General features: G+C 41.3%; 1 protein-coding gene across 1 annotated transcript in view; it reads left to right on the top strand.

The window, feature by feature from the left end:
- Window positions 1–15,912: 15,912 nt before the first annotated feature.
- The window catches only part of TCF7L2 (transcription factor 7 like 2), a 176,585-nt gene continuing 175,974 nt past the window's right edge, over window positions 15,913–16,523 (top strand). The window contains exon 1 of the mRNA XM_017803906.1: window positions 15,913–16,110. The gene's annotated coding sequence lies outside the window, so the exon portion shown is untranslated. The remainder of the gene's footprint in view (window positions 16,111–16,523) is intronic.

Below are 16,523 nucleotides of genomic sequence, written 5' to 3'. Positions count from 1 at the left end.
TTTTATTCTAATGATTGGGCCTTTCATAACGTGTTCATAAATCAAATTAAAAATGAAGTATCTGTAAAAAGGAGAAAAGAAAAATGCAAGAACAATATGCGGCTTTCTTCCTCAAGCATACTGTGCTGAATAGTGTTGTTTGGCTTAAACTGAAACATTATGTTTTTAAAAGGCTGAGAAGGATGTTTAGACATAGTGATTTAAAAGACCCATTATCACAGGTGCTGCACTTTATCCTCTGATTCATTCTTATTACCAGAAAAGCCACCTCCGCAAAGGCTGCCTGTCAGTGTCCCTCCCACTGGAATGCTTGCCCTTCTCCCTGGCTGCATAATGTGTGGAGGGCAGGATTATCCAACTTGCTAACCATCCCTCTTGGCCCGTGGGCTTCAGTATGATGGGGAAAATCTACTTGGATGAGATCTTTCAGATTCTGACTTTCAGCGACCCTGTGACAGAACAAGACAGAAAACTGCTGCTTTTTAAAATGCCAGATAGTTACTTTCAGCTGCTAACAGATTTCCTCATTCCTGTCAGAATTTATAAGCATCCATTAGAGTTCTTTTTTTTTCTTCACGTAAATTAAGGGTATTAGTCCTGAAAACCTTAAATAATTCTCTTGAAAGACCACTTTATCTCTCCTGATGTTTGCATCCCCATGGACCAGGCGTTTCACAAGGGAGACCAAGTGGAGTGACGTAAGACAATACTGCTTTAGAAAGAAATTATGGCAGCCAGGGGTGAGTGATGAAACTTGCTTGTCCAGTGCTTTTTTTGAGTACAATCACAGTGCTCATAGGTTGTGTGTTATAAGTGCAATTGCTCACAATATAATTTTGAGCCCTTTAGTGATACATGTGCAATCATGCGGAATAAATCTCTTAAATGTTGTCTCACACATCACACTGTTTTCCCTGATGCTGATGGGAAGTTGTTCCAGGTAAATCACACCTGTCTGGAAATTGAGCATCCTGAAACATAAAATGCCAAGACTTCTCCTCCTATGCTCTCTGTACCCATAATTCCAGTCCTATTTCTTTCACTCCCCCAAATATTCCATTCTTTGATCCATTGCTTTTCCAGCAGAAACTACTATCATCAATACCTTCACATATCTTATCCAGGATCTCAATCATGTCTTTTAAAAAGTCATCTGTAAAGTGATCTGTTTTGGCTATTGCTATAAAATCACAACTTTTGAAACCCAGTGGTGTGTAGGGCTTGGATGGATGTTCTGTTTGGGAGATGTCCTATCATGTCATTCCAATGCCAAGCTGTCACTTCCCAATGCTCCTACCGGTAGTCTGGTTCTTTGTCAGAAGAAAAGAGGACAAAGTGTTTAAAATACATCAATATTTTTCTAACACCACTTTGTCACAAAAACAAATAGTGTATTTTTCGTATGTTATGTAATTTTGACTAAGAGATGGTTTGTGCAGGATGAAATAAAAAATAACAGCCCATGAAATCAGGGACAGGAGGCAAAGTATCCACACAGCAATATAAAGAAGTTTTCCCCATTGCACACAGATTGGGGAGCCAGTAGTGATTCTTTATTAATTCTATTTTCTATATCTGTTGGTGAAATTATTTTCCACAAATGATACTATAGAAAGTGACATGGCCTTCTATTGCCCTGTGCATATCACACTCAGTAACAATAAAAACTCTTTGGTTTTATAAGGAATTAAAGACATAATTTTCACTATGAACACACGTGGTCAAGCTCAAGTAACCACATCCAAGTCCTGTCATCAAGAAAAAATTCTGATACTAAAACCATACAAGACCAGGAAAAATCTCAAATGTCTTCACTCACCCTGACTGCCAACACCTGCCATTAAGCATCAATACCTAACTGATGTCAGGTACTAAAAGACCCAACATATTTGTTGCATACACCTGTACTTCACATCTGAATTCCAGGAAAACCGCACCCCCCACTCAGTCAAAGCAGAGCCAATCAAGCAGTTTGCTCCTCTTGCATCTCTAATGAGCTCTTGGGTGCTGGGTTGCTGGGAGTCTGAATGGGCCTCTCAGTGCACCAGTGAGCTCCCAATTGAATTCTGGTTTTAGCAAATACATATTTTCATTTGAAGCCACAGCAAAAATTATTTCATGCTGAAAACAAGCATTCCTGGGTCTTATAAACAAACAGTATAAATAAAGAAGCCAGGCCTTCAAGTGTGACTTTGTTCTAGAGAAACATTAAATGCAGTACATCACACACACTCACAGTCACTCTCCCCACCCTCTTCTTAGTTTATATTTTCTTTTATTTGCAGTCTTCTAAAAAATAATTACACAGCTTAGCACAATTTGCCATCAAATTGAAAGGGAAAAAAGTAATCCAACACTTCACTCAGAGGTTGGAAATGCTGCAGACAGAAATTGTTAAATCCTTAACATATCAATCCAGAGTTGTATAATTCACATCCAGAGCTGCTACTAAGTCACAGGGCGGGGGGTGACTTAATATGTTCCCCAAAGTCCATTATGTTATCCATATCCAGGAAGATATCTGTGCCAGAGCTTTCTTGAATCAAAGCAATGTCCACCATTCTTCAACTGTGAGCCTGCTGAGATTTTTTTTTTTTTTCAGCTTCTGGCAAATAGATATCTGGCTCTAGTACATGCCAGATTGATGCACTTTGTGACTGATCCCTTAATAATATTCAAGTCTCCTAGCCCCAGAACACAAAAGCCCAGCAACTGCACAGATATCTACCTCTGATATTTTTTGCTGATATATAAAAAAAAAATCCTATTATGTCCCTCCCTTAAAATGCGCTCATTCTCTTGTACTAGACCTCACAATTTTAAACATTTTTTTTTTGGGTTTGATGTAGGTCTAGTGACGAACAGATTTATTTTTAGTTTTAGCAAATGTGAGGAGAGACTACAAGTGAAAGACAGAGAGAAAGAGAGAGGAAGGAGGAGAAAATATATGTGAGTTTTACACTTGGGGCCACATTACACCAATGCAATATTTTCTATTACATGTATTCATATTAAGATGCCCTACATGACTTCAGGGCTTCCTCCACCATACACACTCATTACTCTTAAGCCAAGCCTGTGTGTGGAGCTGTTTTCTAACTCTGACTAAAAATTCCAAGGATGTAATTGTTAAAAAGACTAACAAACACCTATTGCAAATAAAGTGGTTTTTAGAAATCAAGAGCTAGAAGTAAACAGCCCACTGTGGCTTGATTTCTTATGGTTTTGTTGCTACGCTCCTGTGAGACTGAATGAGTAGAACTATTTTATAACATTGTGCTGTGTATAATGCTCCTTAGTTACAATATCATGATATGTTAATACATGTCTACCCTTCAGTCTTCAGCAGTTTCTTTCATCTGAACAGATGAGATCTAAGCCACATTTTTTTCAGTCTTTTTTGATTTTTGGATCCCTACAAATTTCCAATCAAAATATGGCCCCCTTTAGAATTTCCATATGTAGAGATTGCTACATAGCATCTGCGAACCCATTTTCCTTAACATTTTTTAGTAAAGGTAGCAGGAGTCTGTAGGTCACAGACTGAAAACATTTGCTAAGACCTTACAAGTTAATTAAACTGCAAACCCCTCACCCATTCAACCAGCAATACCTCCAATTGGCAAAGGTGCCAGCCAAGGGACAGAGAGGATCATTGTCTTCCCAAGAACACCCCCATGGACAGAAACTTCTCCTGGGATACTGAATTTTCAGCTTCACTGTTAACCTCCACTCTTCTTGGGCAGTTGGTAGATCTGTCAGTATGAATAGTGGACACAGAGATCTGGAGATTTGAAGGTTTCTGGCAAATGAAGCCACTGAGCCTGTTCCTACAGTGCTGTTTCACGAGGAACCTTTTGCTGTGTTTTCAGTATTACCAAGGGTTTTTAAACTGTAATCAGGCTTTTCCCCTTTTCTTTGGATGACATAAAAATCACTGCATTCTAGATGTTGAGGTTTTTTCTGTTTGTTTTTTTTTTTGTGGGGGAGGGGATGTTTGTTTTGTTTTGTTTGATTTGGGGGGTTTTTTGTGGTGCTTGTTTGTCATTTGGGAATAAGATTTAAAAATTGTAGTCAAAGCTCTTTCTTTGCTGCTTGTTTGCATTGCTAGTATAGGTCTTATCTTTCACAGCAGACTACACTGCCACTGGAGTGCTAAAAAAAAAAGCAGGACAACCCATTAAGTGAAGATCAGAAGTTGAACAAATTGGGAAGCTACGTTTCATGGAACTGCTAAAATCCTCTGGTTTTGCTTATTTGCCCTTAAACTATAACCTTGTGAAATGTGCAGTTGAGATTAAATCATTGTCAAAGTTTCAGCCCCTGTGCCCTTCCATTACAACGTGTGAGAGTTCCCCCTGCGCATTCTGAGATAAGTCTGCACTATTTTTGTTAGAATAGTTCATGCATTCAGAGCGACTTGTTCCAGCGCAGATAAGGCAAGTGGTGCTTTATGATGTACTAGCTGGTCCTGCTGAAGTGTGTGTTACAACAGGCTAAGTATCACTTCCCTGTCTGCACTGGCAATTTGGAGCAAATTGGGAGATTCTATTTAAGCTTTTGTAAAAAAAAAAAAAAAAAAAAAAGAAAAATATTTTACAATCCTCAGATCAAACTTGTACAGACTCCAAGATGAACTCCTGCACAGAGATTTCCAAACTCTCCATAGAAGACCAATGGTAAGTGTGTGGAAGGATGATGGGTCTGAACGTGTTTATTTCCATTTTTTGAGGAATGCAGCTGGTGAGAGTAATATAAAATTAAGAGTAAAAGAAATGCTGAAGGCAGTCAGCAATATGTGTATTTTTTTTCCTATCACTTTTTCCAGTGGCTGTAACTTGCAAGAGGTATAACGTGATCTTAGCTGGAAAAGGATATTTGTGAGTGGGAGAAGGGGTTCACAGTGTAGTCTCTGCGACCATGGCATTAATAACACTAAACAAACAGCGTGGTGAGCAGTGGGCTCGAGCAGTCTCCTCTCTGTGCACCTTTGCTCGTGGGTTACTGCTCTCTGCCACCCACACTGCCCTCTCCCTATGGACCTTCCCTCCAATGGGTGCTAAGTTGGACCTCTCCAATAGTCATTAAGTTGGAGGACACAAATATTGTTTATCTCTCAGTCTTCTGTCATATTCAGCTGAAGTTAATCTATGGTTACAAATGCTACAGCATGATGAGGTGAACCGCTTTTCTCCAAGAAGCCAAGATAAAAGAGGTGAGATTGTCAGCCAACAAAACTAGGGAAAGTTAAACTTCATATATCTCTCTGATGAAAAACAAGCATAATAAATCTTTTAGAAAGTAAAACAAAACAAGGGCGCTCTGTGTTGTCAAGGGAAGAAAATCCAGAAGGATTTTACAGAAACTTTTAAGAGTTCTGGTCAAAGTTATACTAGAATATCACATATTCTATTGAATTAATGTTGGTGCCAGTTCAAGAGACTGTATCCCCAATGTCACAATCTTGGCATTTCCCTTAAAACCACAGTTCCTAGGCGTCTGTCTCTCGGAGTTTCAGTGTTTTCTTTATTAAAAAATGGAAATGCCTATCCTTTAGGGTCTTTATGGTCAAGATTTCAACTAGGGAATGCAAACAGGAGTGTACTGTAAACTGGCTTAACATTAACACTCCAGACAATAAATTTAGGGTATACAAAGACATTTGCTGTTGCCAGCTAGTAGCTTTTTCCTTCTAGAAAGCATCTTCATTAAAAGTGAAGCTCAGCTCATAGGGATGTAAAGTTTTCATGTATAGTATCTGCCAGTCCTTCAGGCAGTGGCTGCAGTCATCGGAGCAAGCCAGGTACCGTAGCAGGTGAGTCATTGCACACTGGAGATGTTTTAGCCAGCTGGGATAAGTCACTGTTTGGGCCTCTTTATTAATTTTGCATGACACTCAGATGGCCAGCTTAAAGACAGAGGAGACAAAATATTCTCTGACGTGTTACTGTTGCAGATAATCGTCAAATTTGTTTTCACTGCCTTATCCTGCAATTTGAAAAACATATGCAGAGCCCTCTGCCTGTGGTGTCCCACAGCTGCCAGGGAGGAGAACCTGAAAGCATGAGGACCTGTTCTGTTACGGACCACAGCATTGCAGGAAAACAAGCAAAAGCTACTGATGATGAAAAGGCAATACAGGATGATACTCTTTTATAGTATTATTTGATTGGAACAAGAAGAAGATGAGTTTGAAAAAGACATGTGGTGCTTTATTTTCCTTTCTTTTTTTTTTTCCCCCAGAGAGAGTAATGAACAACTGCTGGCACAAAATTTGCCTACAGTGGAAGCGGGGTTCTGACTTGAAATCTTTAAAACCAGGTCAGATGTCTTTCTAAATGAAATATTGTAGTTCAGCGAGAAATGGCAGACTCGTGGCAGGAACCACTTGTTGAAATTCAATGACCTCTGTAATATAGGACCTCAGAGCTGAAGATCATAATAATCTCCTAAAAATCCTACTTTTATTTACTTGTATTAAAGTAGTGCTTAGATTCAAATTACATCTGCTTGCAGAAAAAAACCCAACATATTCATAAAAATTTTGTTGTGTTAAATCAAAACTAACATTGCTATATTCTGCTAAACATTGTAAATACACTTAGCAAAAATAAGCAGTCATTGCCAAAAGAGCATCTAATATCCATTTTCTAATATAAACAATTAGTTTTGTGCACAGAAAGAACCTCATGGATTTTGGTAACAAATTCACGCACACATGACCAAATTGGTGCAACAGGATTTCTGGGCATGTCAAGTACCTGATGTGAAATAGAAACTCCCTGCATGTCCTAAGGTGGCTATAGATGGTCATTGACAACAGTACTTATTTGTCCAGAAAAGAACATCTTGAAGTCTGATTCTGCAAGTTTTTGATTATTCTCCCAAAGAGAGCTGTGGTAGTTCACCACTTTTCAGGTTTGAAATCAGGAGGAAGGAAGGAATTTCATATTCCTACAAGTAGGTAACTGCTGCCTTACCAACTTTCCTGTAATTGTCTCATACTGCAACAGCGAATGTTTCAGTCATAAATCATTTAGCTCTAGTGCCACAGGAAAGTATGCAAAACGGGCTGCATGTGCTATTTTAGCTATGTTCTCCACTCCTGCCTGGACATAGATTGCTTTAGGTCAGAGGGACAAAGAGAACAAGCCTGAGGACGTGTATATCGATTACACTGTGCACAGTTCTCCAGATCCTCTGTATACAGACTTCTTCAGTCTAGGCCACCAAAGGAACCTAGAGACCAGTGTTATTCTGATTTATGTCATCTTTGCTTTCTTCTGCATCCTTTTTTGGCAAAATCACTGCTTCAGCTCCCTGTCTTTTAGAAGGAAGCTAAGCTAAGCAAGGCAAAGAAAAAAGATAGTGCCTCAGGCGAGCAGTGGTAGTGCCAATTCTACCACAGTGTCATGAATGCCAGATTATGTCTTCCCACGGATGTAGAAGATGTCCTAAGGGTGCTGTTGCCCGAAGAATTACAGTGGTTCTTGTACAGCCATGATATGTTGTAAAAAGGGTGAATGGAGCAGGTGAATGGACCTGTACTTCAGGTAAAATAGCAGACAAAACACACTGAGTTTCTTCTTGTGAATGCAGGACCCACTCTTGCCCTTTGTGTCTCCCAGATTAGAAAGAACAGTCTCCAGTGGAGTTTTAAATCTACCCAATGCCTTGAAATCCCTACAAGGTGCATTTGAAATGTACATTTGAGACCGGTGCTGATCACAATCTTACATTTGCCTTTTGATTTGAAATTGCAACGTCCTTTCTGATCAAGGCCAGGAACCTCTCACCTGCAAAACAGAACTCTGTAGGATTAGAGTCCTTGAAAGGAGATAATGGATCCAGAGAGCCAAGGCAGAAATGCAGGAGAGCAGCTCCCTGTCTGGCTTCCCTTTTGCATATGCACGCTTTCTGAAGGAGAAAGTGAGTCAAGAAAGACTCTCTTAAAGACCCAGGATGGAAATGTCCTGAGACCTCTTGCCTCTTCTCTTCCCAGTCTAGTAGATGGAGGATGGTTGGAATTACTTCTGTAGATTATCCCCCTATATAATCCTCCCAAAATGGTTGCAGGTCCATCTCTTCTGTTTCATTTCCTAGGGATCCTGCATTAAGTAAGGACAGGATGCTCAGACACCAGCTACACTGGAGCTAACTGCAAAACTTCAGGCTGCAATAAGTTTCCCAGAAAAGACCCTGTTCCAAGGGCCTGACAACTGCACATCTCCAGAGACACTATCTAGAGGCGCCAGCAGTAGACAGAGCCTCTGATGCAATAAATCTTGGGAGTGCTCCTGAGACACAGGCAAAGCACTTGATGTTGTTGATATCCTGATTGTTTTGGATAGCTCATTGTCACCTAATTGTACTGTAGGAAGGTCTGTCCATTCCCTCTTGTCTGCTTATTTATGCCCTCAGGCTATGTAAAGGCTGCATGTTGCCTGAAACAACAGCCAACCACAAAGTCTCCAGTGCCACTCTTTTGGTATGCGCTAGCTCAGATTCCTTGATGCAAGAAAAACCTCAGTCTGTTGATAAATGGCAGCATATTTTACAAAGAGAGTGAGACTGCTCTGCTCCTTCAGCAGGGCTCTGCCTATCTCTTTGGCTGACTTGAAACTGCTTGATGTAGTTGGGAGGCCTTTGCCAATTGAGAAGGGGAAAAAAAAGACACATACGCTTCAGGAGCTAAGGGAAGAAAAGGAAAGGCCAAAACAACCTTTAAAGCAGAATTATTATTCAGAAAATTATTTGCTAGGAAATAGTAAAATACAGTAAATGTCTCTATTATAAATGGCCTAGTCAAGCTATGAAAATACTCTGAAGGATTTTCCTGAGAATCCTTTTATTTTGTTTATGCTTGAATAGATCAGCTATTAATTAATATGATTGTTAAGCTTGAAGTGTCAGGAACTGTTTTGCACATGCAGTGGCAAAGAGGTGGCTCTGTGCAAAATACTAGTAACAACTGCTTCCATGGAGAAAAAACCCATATGTTCCTCTAGATTTCTGCCTTTGGTGGCTGCTGGGAAGAGTACACCTCTTGTGGACATGTGGCTGCCAGCCTGCAGACCTGGCTGGGGTTTGGGCTGGGTGTTTAACTCTGGCTTTGCAGGAAACACAGTACTCATTCACTTCCTAGCCTACATTAAAACTTCCTGTCTTAGTCCAAAATGACGTCCTCTTGGTCAGCCTCCCCTGTCACCCTTACTGACTGCGTTATGGTGATGGCCATACGTTGCTCTGAAGATCTGAGGTATGGTGCAAGAGACAGTGGTACACTGAAAAGCACAAAACTTAACTGGACTGATTTGGAGAAAAACTGAAGCAGGAAGGAATGCACTGACTTGCTTGTGGTTTGAGGATAGGTCAGCTGTGACATGGTGGGATCAATTCTATGATTACAAGTCTGTGATGGAAAGATACAGCCTCTTTAGGAAAGACAGGAAGGCAAGAAAAGCAAGGGGTGTACCTTCTATACAAAGGAGCAGCAGGGATACATGGAAAGAGGAAATGGGCTGTTGGGAGCTTGTGGATCAAGATTAGAGGACAAATCAGTAAGGTAATACTGTGATGAGTTTGTTACAGATCATCTGATTAGGGTGACAAAGTCAATCATGTCTTTAAACAATTAGAAGTCTCCAGATAACAGTCTGCAGGGCTGTTGGGAGAATTTAACCTCCCTGACTTCAGCTGTAAGGACAAGACCATGGGACACAACAGGTTTAGAAAGTCTCTGGACTTTGTTGAGGAAAACTTCTAAACACAGATGGTGTATGGCCAAAGGGTGGATGATGGTCTCATGGATCTGCTTCTCACAAACAAGGAAGCATTGGGCAGGAATATGATAATCAAGAGGCAGCCTTGGCTGTAGTGACTAAAAGGAACTGTGAGCCTGACAGGAGTGAAGAAGACAAGCAGTGGAGCACAAACCTGAGGCTTCAGGAGAGGAGTCTTTAGCATCTGAGTTAGAACGTTACAGTCTGAATAGGTAGACAACTAAATGCATAAAAGACTGTTTAGATGACCAAACTCAAATGACAGTGGTAATGGTCTGAACCCCTGGTTGTTAGTGGCAAGAGCAGTACTAAAGGGCCCTATCCTAGGACCTCTTTGACATTTTTATCAATCACCTGGAGGAGGTCTCATCACATTTGCAGATGACATCAAATTGGACAGTCCAGTTAACCTGCTGTAGGGCAGGGTTGCCGTCCAGTGGGACCTAGAGGGGCTGGAGAAATGGGCCAATAGGAACGTTATGAAATTCAAAAAGAATAAATGCAAAGTCCTAACTCCTAGTTGTCTCATCTCTGTCCTTAGAGGCTTTTGAAATCTGACTGGACAACCCCCTAAACAAATGGGTCTAAATTCAGAGCTAAAACTTGTTTTGAGCAGGAGGCTTGACTGAAGGTGTCTTCACGTCCCTTCCAACATGAGCAGTTCTGTGATTGCTTGGTATGATCAAATAATCCCACGTTGTTAAACTTGATTGTTTTAAGAAGTTACTACCCCTCTGCTGACTATTGCCATCCATCAGCCAGAACCCCTACAGCTGGAACGCAGCTGGCGCATGTTCATGTTCACAGACCATTGCAAAACTAATCCCTTTTACCTCATATTGCAACAGACTACAAATGCAAACGTAGCTAATTACTGTGTGTCAGTTGAAAGGGCAGTCATTTCTGGCCGAGGGCATGCTTGTGCCTTACAGCTTGCTGGGTTTGTTGCCTACTGCCATCTGCTCTCAGCCAGGGTTCACCTACAAGATCATCCTCAGTGACACTATTTGTGCAAGCCAAATTATTACCATTTTATTACCTGTACCACCATATCATCCACAAACTCTGTTTAGGGACCAATATCCCAGTAAAAGCACTGAGCAAAGGAAGGCCCTTGCTCCAAAGCGCTCACTGCCCATGTGGGTGCCAGAGCCCAGGGAACCAGCCAGGCAGTGGTCCACAATCTCAACCAGTGACGTCCGTGCTCCAGGTCCTTAAATGCCATGTCGTATTTCTTAGATAGGTGAACATACTGCATCTGGTTAGTGCTTGATGTTTGCCTGTGACCATATATATATATATAGACGCATACACTCAACTCCTTCCCTGTGAAATGAGAGTGTTTTGCAATGGACTACTGCTTTGGTTGGTTTGGAAAACAGAGACATATAAATATAAATCTGAGCTGATTAGTTTAAAAGTGTCTATTTACAACTAACCATGGCTAAACTTGCTGGTTCCACTTATTTGTTTGTGTTTGGATTATTAGATCCACTTTGAGGCAATAGCCAGCTATATAGGTGCACATATATCTCCGTTGCACAAATAAATCAAACTAAAGCAGCTCAGTTCTTGTAGACTGACATTAGGATAAGTATATCTTAAGAAAGTTCTTATTCAGACTTGGCTTCAGGCAATAAAACGTCATAGATGTATAACTCTAGTGAGTGAAATTTCTAGGGAGCAAATTAGGCTAAAAACATCTTCTAGAGACAGCTAGAAAGGAATCAGACACCTCCCGAAAATAAGGCAAGTTATGCAGTAAATGTTTCATTTATTGGATTTCTTCCATTACTATTAGGGTTAAAAGATGTGTTGTCAATAAAAATGGTATATTTATGGAGGGCTCTGAATTTCAGAAGCCTATTTCTTGTCATTCACTCCTATAGTGCTTGATATCACCTCATGATAAAGTGTGAATAATCCCTGCATGAATGCATATTTCTACCCATTAACGATTTTATTATTTGACAGAATTATCTCTAACAAAAGCAAGAGGTAAAGCTGTGGTTTAGGTGCTAAAAGGGAGGTATGTTCCTACTGAGCCATAGCCATGACTTGGGAAGCAGAGCATGGATTGAGAGACATCAGTCTGCGTTAAAAGATTGAAAAACAATGAATAGTTTTTTGGTGCCCAATTTTCCAATGTTTCTCCATCAAGTGCAAATAGAAAGCCCACCTTATTGCTCAAATAACACACTGTGACCTGGTCAGTATGTGCAAAATCTAAAGCCACAAAGAAATCTAGCAGTAGCATCACGATTTGGTTGTTTGTTGATATTTTCTCATTTGATAGCTTTCTCGAAGCTATGTGCTTGTTTCCGTCAATGCAAGTGACTGCAGACAGGAGCCACGGTTTCTGTGTTTTCATGCTGTCATCTTGTCTGCCCTAGAAAAAATTTCCCCTCTGCTAATTCTGGAAGAGCCAGTACTGGTAAGACACTGGGCAGATGTGTTTGCTTCAAGTTATTGGATCCTTTTCAATATTGATTTTTTTTTTTTTGACATTCAGAGCAGATTTAATGATCCAAGATTATTTGTAAACATACGAACTCCTTTGAGCTGTAGACTCAAATCCCATCCTGGTCAATCAAAGTCCTTCTATCTTTCCAAAATAAATAATTTGAATTTTACACATTGAAACCTACATTGGGACCTTTTGGAGAAGCCCATGAAAACAGATGACTCACCCCAAATATGTAAACATTACTCAGGAGATCCAGCTGGCAGTTAGCAGGCCATATTTCTCCGATAGAGACTTGGGCCTCTGGTGAGACATTAAAGATTCCAAAACATTTTTTGTGAAACAATAAATCCCCTTGGCAGCCCCAGTCAACCTCTTCCCTCTTCATTTCATGGCAACGTGAACTGGCAGGTGAACCTGACTTTTCACTGTTCTTGTTCATGAGACGGCAGGATTCTTGGGAGCAAAATGTGGGGCTGAAGTGTAAAATGGTGACACCATTGTCAGTAACCAAACCCCATCGCTCAGCATTTGGTATATTGTACCAAGTTGTCAGAGTTGCAAAACCCTGGAGAAAGGCACTTAATCTGTGCTAGAGGTCAGCTTTGGCAAGAAAGCCAACATCTCTTGAACTTGGAGCACCTGGCTTTGTCTTGCTGGCTGTTACTTAAAATCGGGTATTCAAACAATAAATTAGTTTTCACGTCATGGATTAGTTTGCCTTTTTTTTTTCTTTTTAATATTTTGTTTCTTTCATTGTTACACACTATACTTTTTTTAATTCAAAGTATCACCTGAGAACATACTACTCAACAGATGCTATTGACCCTGGAGAGCTCTCATTTCCCCCATAATGAAACAAGACCTGTTACATAACGGGCAGTGATACAAATCAGGTGCATAAATTATCCAAAGTGACTTGTACTACCTAATTAAACCCTATTGGTTTAGTAATCATCTGCAATCCTTGGACTTCACAACCACACTAAGCTTCAGTTTGAAAACAAACCTCTGGAAGTTTCCAATAGCAAGAACTTGATGTTGCCACGAAAACTAGAAAGCAGTTTCCCGGCCCTTCATGGGGCTTCTCTGAGTCCACTGCAGTGACAAAACTCCAGGGGTGAAAACGTGCCCAGAAAACACCTTCCACAGCTCTGGGCTTTCCAGAGCCATCTTCTACACCCAGGACCACCACGTGGCACTGAGAAAAACAATGCCAAGCTCCTTTCTACCAATATTTACTCATGTGAGTAACATTACTTGCATGAGTAGTTCAGGTGTGTCATCACCCTCACGAATAGTCTGTCAGTGATGGTACTTGAACGTATGACACTCTACAGAATCAGGACTACCTTCTGCAACCAGGTTTGGGCAACAACTGGGTCTGTCTTGTCTTGCACATCAGCTTTTGATAATGCTTACTAAGTAGTTAGCAACTACAACAGGACTGAAGCAAAAGCGTGCTTGTTTAAGAAAAAATTCATAGCAGGTTGTGAAAAAGTCTTTGAAAAACAAAACAAAACTGTGCAACTGTTTTTGTTCATTTGGGTCAAATAATAACACATGGCCCTGCAAAGTAAATAGGAGTCTGTCACATTTATATTTCTAATCTCATATTGTTCTGGGATATAAAGGCATTTTAAAAATCAAAAAGCAAACAAAAATGGAGAATATTTGTTAAGATGTCACTCTGCAAGGCACTAGTTTGCAACGACAGTAAGTGCATAATCAGGGGCAAATGGGGAGTGTGCATGCCCACAGACAGTTATTTAGTAAAATCTCTGAAAGTAAAAAGCAAGTTAGTCAAAAGACCAGTGGAAAAAGAAACTGTTCAATGCATTTGTACATTGAGTTAACAGTGAAGTATTTCATTAGTCATGTTTTTACTTGGTGTCTTAAAATAATCCCTTTTCTGTCTCCATATTCCCACTTAGACATTGTTCACAGACTTATTTATTTATGAAGTCTGAAGGTTAGTCCCTACCTGCTGAGACTAATTAGCCCTGTTCTTTGTGTCCTATGCAATCCTGTCTGATTAAATGTACACATTTGTTTTACTTCTTTTCATGCTTCCTTTCACTCTACTTCTGCTTTACTGATTAATATTAAAGTTGTAAGTTGCAGTGATTTTTTTATTTCTATTTTGTCTGCATCTTTCCCTTTAGTATGCAAATTTCTATGTGAACTTTTTAATGCCTGAGAATTCGTGTTAGCCTTGTCGATCTCTGTATTATTATTTTTATTATTCTTTTTATACAAGACAGTTTAGCTGAACCCCCCAAACTCTCTAAATATTGCATGACAAATTGGCTTTGTTTTGGAAACCCTATGTGCTGAATGACCCTTAGCATGAGCAGCAGGTTAGATTTCTGGAGGAATGTTTGGATTATTTAGTACAGCCTGTCCCTTGCTTTCAAACACCATTTCCATTAGGCAATTTACTAATTCCCATTGAAATTACTGTCTTCCCCACCCCCCCAGTCCCCCTCCCCTCCTTTTGTTCCTTGCCCATGTTAAAGTTTCCAATTGACTCGTCCATTGTTACAATTTGTCACTGCTGGAAGATCAATTTGTTTCCCCCTTCCCCCTCGCCACATTAGATTCGGGGGAACGGATGCCATTTCTTGCATCCGCATGACTCTGCTCCCCATTTTGTTGCCGTGCAGGCAGAGCCCCGGCCGGTGACTTTCGCAACCCCGGAGCGGACGGGGCACCCCCCGCACCCCGCGGGGACCCGCGCCCGGACCCCCCCCCCCCCCCCCCCCCCCCCCCCCCCCCGCGGGGACCAGCCGCTTTCACTTTGATTCCCCCCAGCAGCGTGATGTTTACGCCACCACAACTTTTCACTTCTGAAGTCTGGGAGTCCTTGATTCTCCGTCCTGCCATGCTAATTAACTTCTTAGCAGTCACATTCCTTTCCTTTTTTTTTTTTTTTTTTTTTTTTTTTTTTTTTTTTTTTTTTTTTTTTTTTACATCAAGGACCAGAAAACATTATGCCTTACTATAAGATAATTTGGAAATATCTGATCTTCAGCGAGTGATCTCGCACATTTTCATCCTGCGTGTTATAACCATAATAAATGCAAGGAGCAAGTGCTGCTGGAAAAAAAAAGAGGTTTTTACTATATTCTAGTGTTTATTATGATTGGAGTTTCTCACCTCCAACGAGAAGCATGAAAAATGTTAACGGTTTGAAAAAAACACCCACCCCACCACCCTACCGTCACATGTACCCAAATAATAAGGGCACACACACATCCTTCAGGAGAACCCGGGCTTCGGGGGAATGATATGTTTATTAATGCCCAGAATATAAAAGTTGGCGCTCCCGGAGCGCGGAGACAGGGACACCCGTTCGGGTGCTTTTCCCCTCGCTCCCCCCGTCCCGGAGCTCTGCGCTACAGCGCACCAATTTAAAAAAAAAAAATTTTTTTCTTTTTTTTTTTTTCCACCCTCCACCCCTTTTGCGTCCCGGCCCCCCCAGCGGCGCCCCCGCCCCCGCGGCCCTCCCCTCGCGTTCCCGCTCCCATGCCAAAAAGGATCATTGTTAGTTTCCTACTTCCCCCACCCTCCTCCCCCTCCCGCGCCCCAGACCTGTTTATTTATGCAGACGTCACCGGGGAGCCCCCGCCCCCTCCTGCATCTCATTAAGTGCCTGGTGTGTTTCTCGCTCCCTGTCAATAATCCCGGATCCCAGACTTCTCCGTTCCTCCGGATTTCGATCCCCCTTTTTCTATCTGTCAATCAGCGCCGCCTTTGAACTGAAAAGCTCTCAGTCCAACTTCAACTCACTCAAACCCGAGCGGCACAGGCTCCCCATATCCGCGGCGACTGCCCCCCCGTCACAGCTGACTTCTGGGCTTGGTTTGTTGCATTATTTTTTTTTTTACCCCCCTGCGGCCCCCCCTCCCCACGGTTTATATATTTTTTATTATTATTAATTTTTCCGCGAGTGCGTGCGCGGGTGTGCGTGTGCGCGCAGCGCACGCCGAGCAGCTCCCGGGAAGAAAGAAAGAGAAAATCCCGAAGAAGGAAAGGAAGAAGCCTAAAGTCACTGGTGCAAAGGAGCAAAGAAGAGACATTTCCCTCCCCTCCTCCTCCCTCTTTTCCCCTCCCCAGGAGGAAAGAGAAGGGGAAAAAAAGAAACTTTCACCTTGGACTCTTCTTTTTTTGGTGCAAACTTTCCCCCCCCCTCCCCTCTTCTTTTTCCTTTTTCCCCCCCCATTCCCCTCCTTTTTTTTTTTTTTTTTTTTTTTTTTTTTCCCCTTCCCCTTTTT

This window comes from Lepidothrix coronata, unplaced genomic scaffold (genome assembly GCF_001604755.1).
Source record: "Lepidothrix coronata isolate B3197 unplaced genomic scaffold, Lepidothrix_coronata-1.0 Scaffold8, whole genome shotgun sequence".
NCBI classification, from domain to species: Eukaryota; Metazoa; Chordata; class Aves; order Passeriformes; family Pipridae; genus Lepidothrix; species Lepidothrix coronata.
The sequence above is the reverse complement of the archived record's forward strand: the minus strand, read 5'-3'. Positions and strand labels throughout refer to the sequence as shown.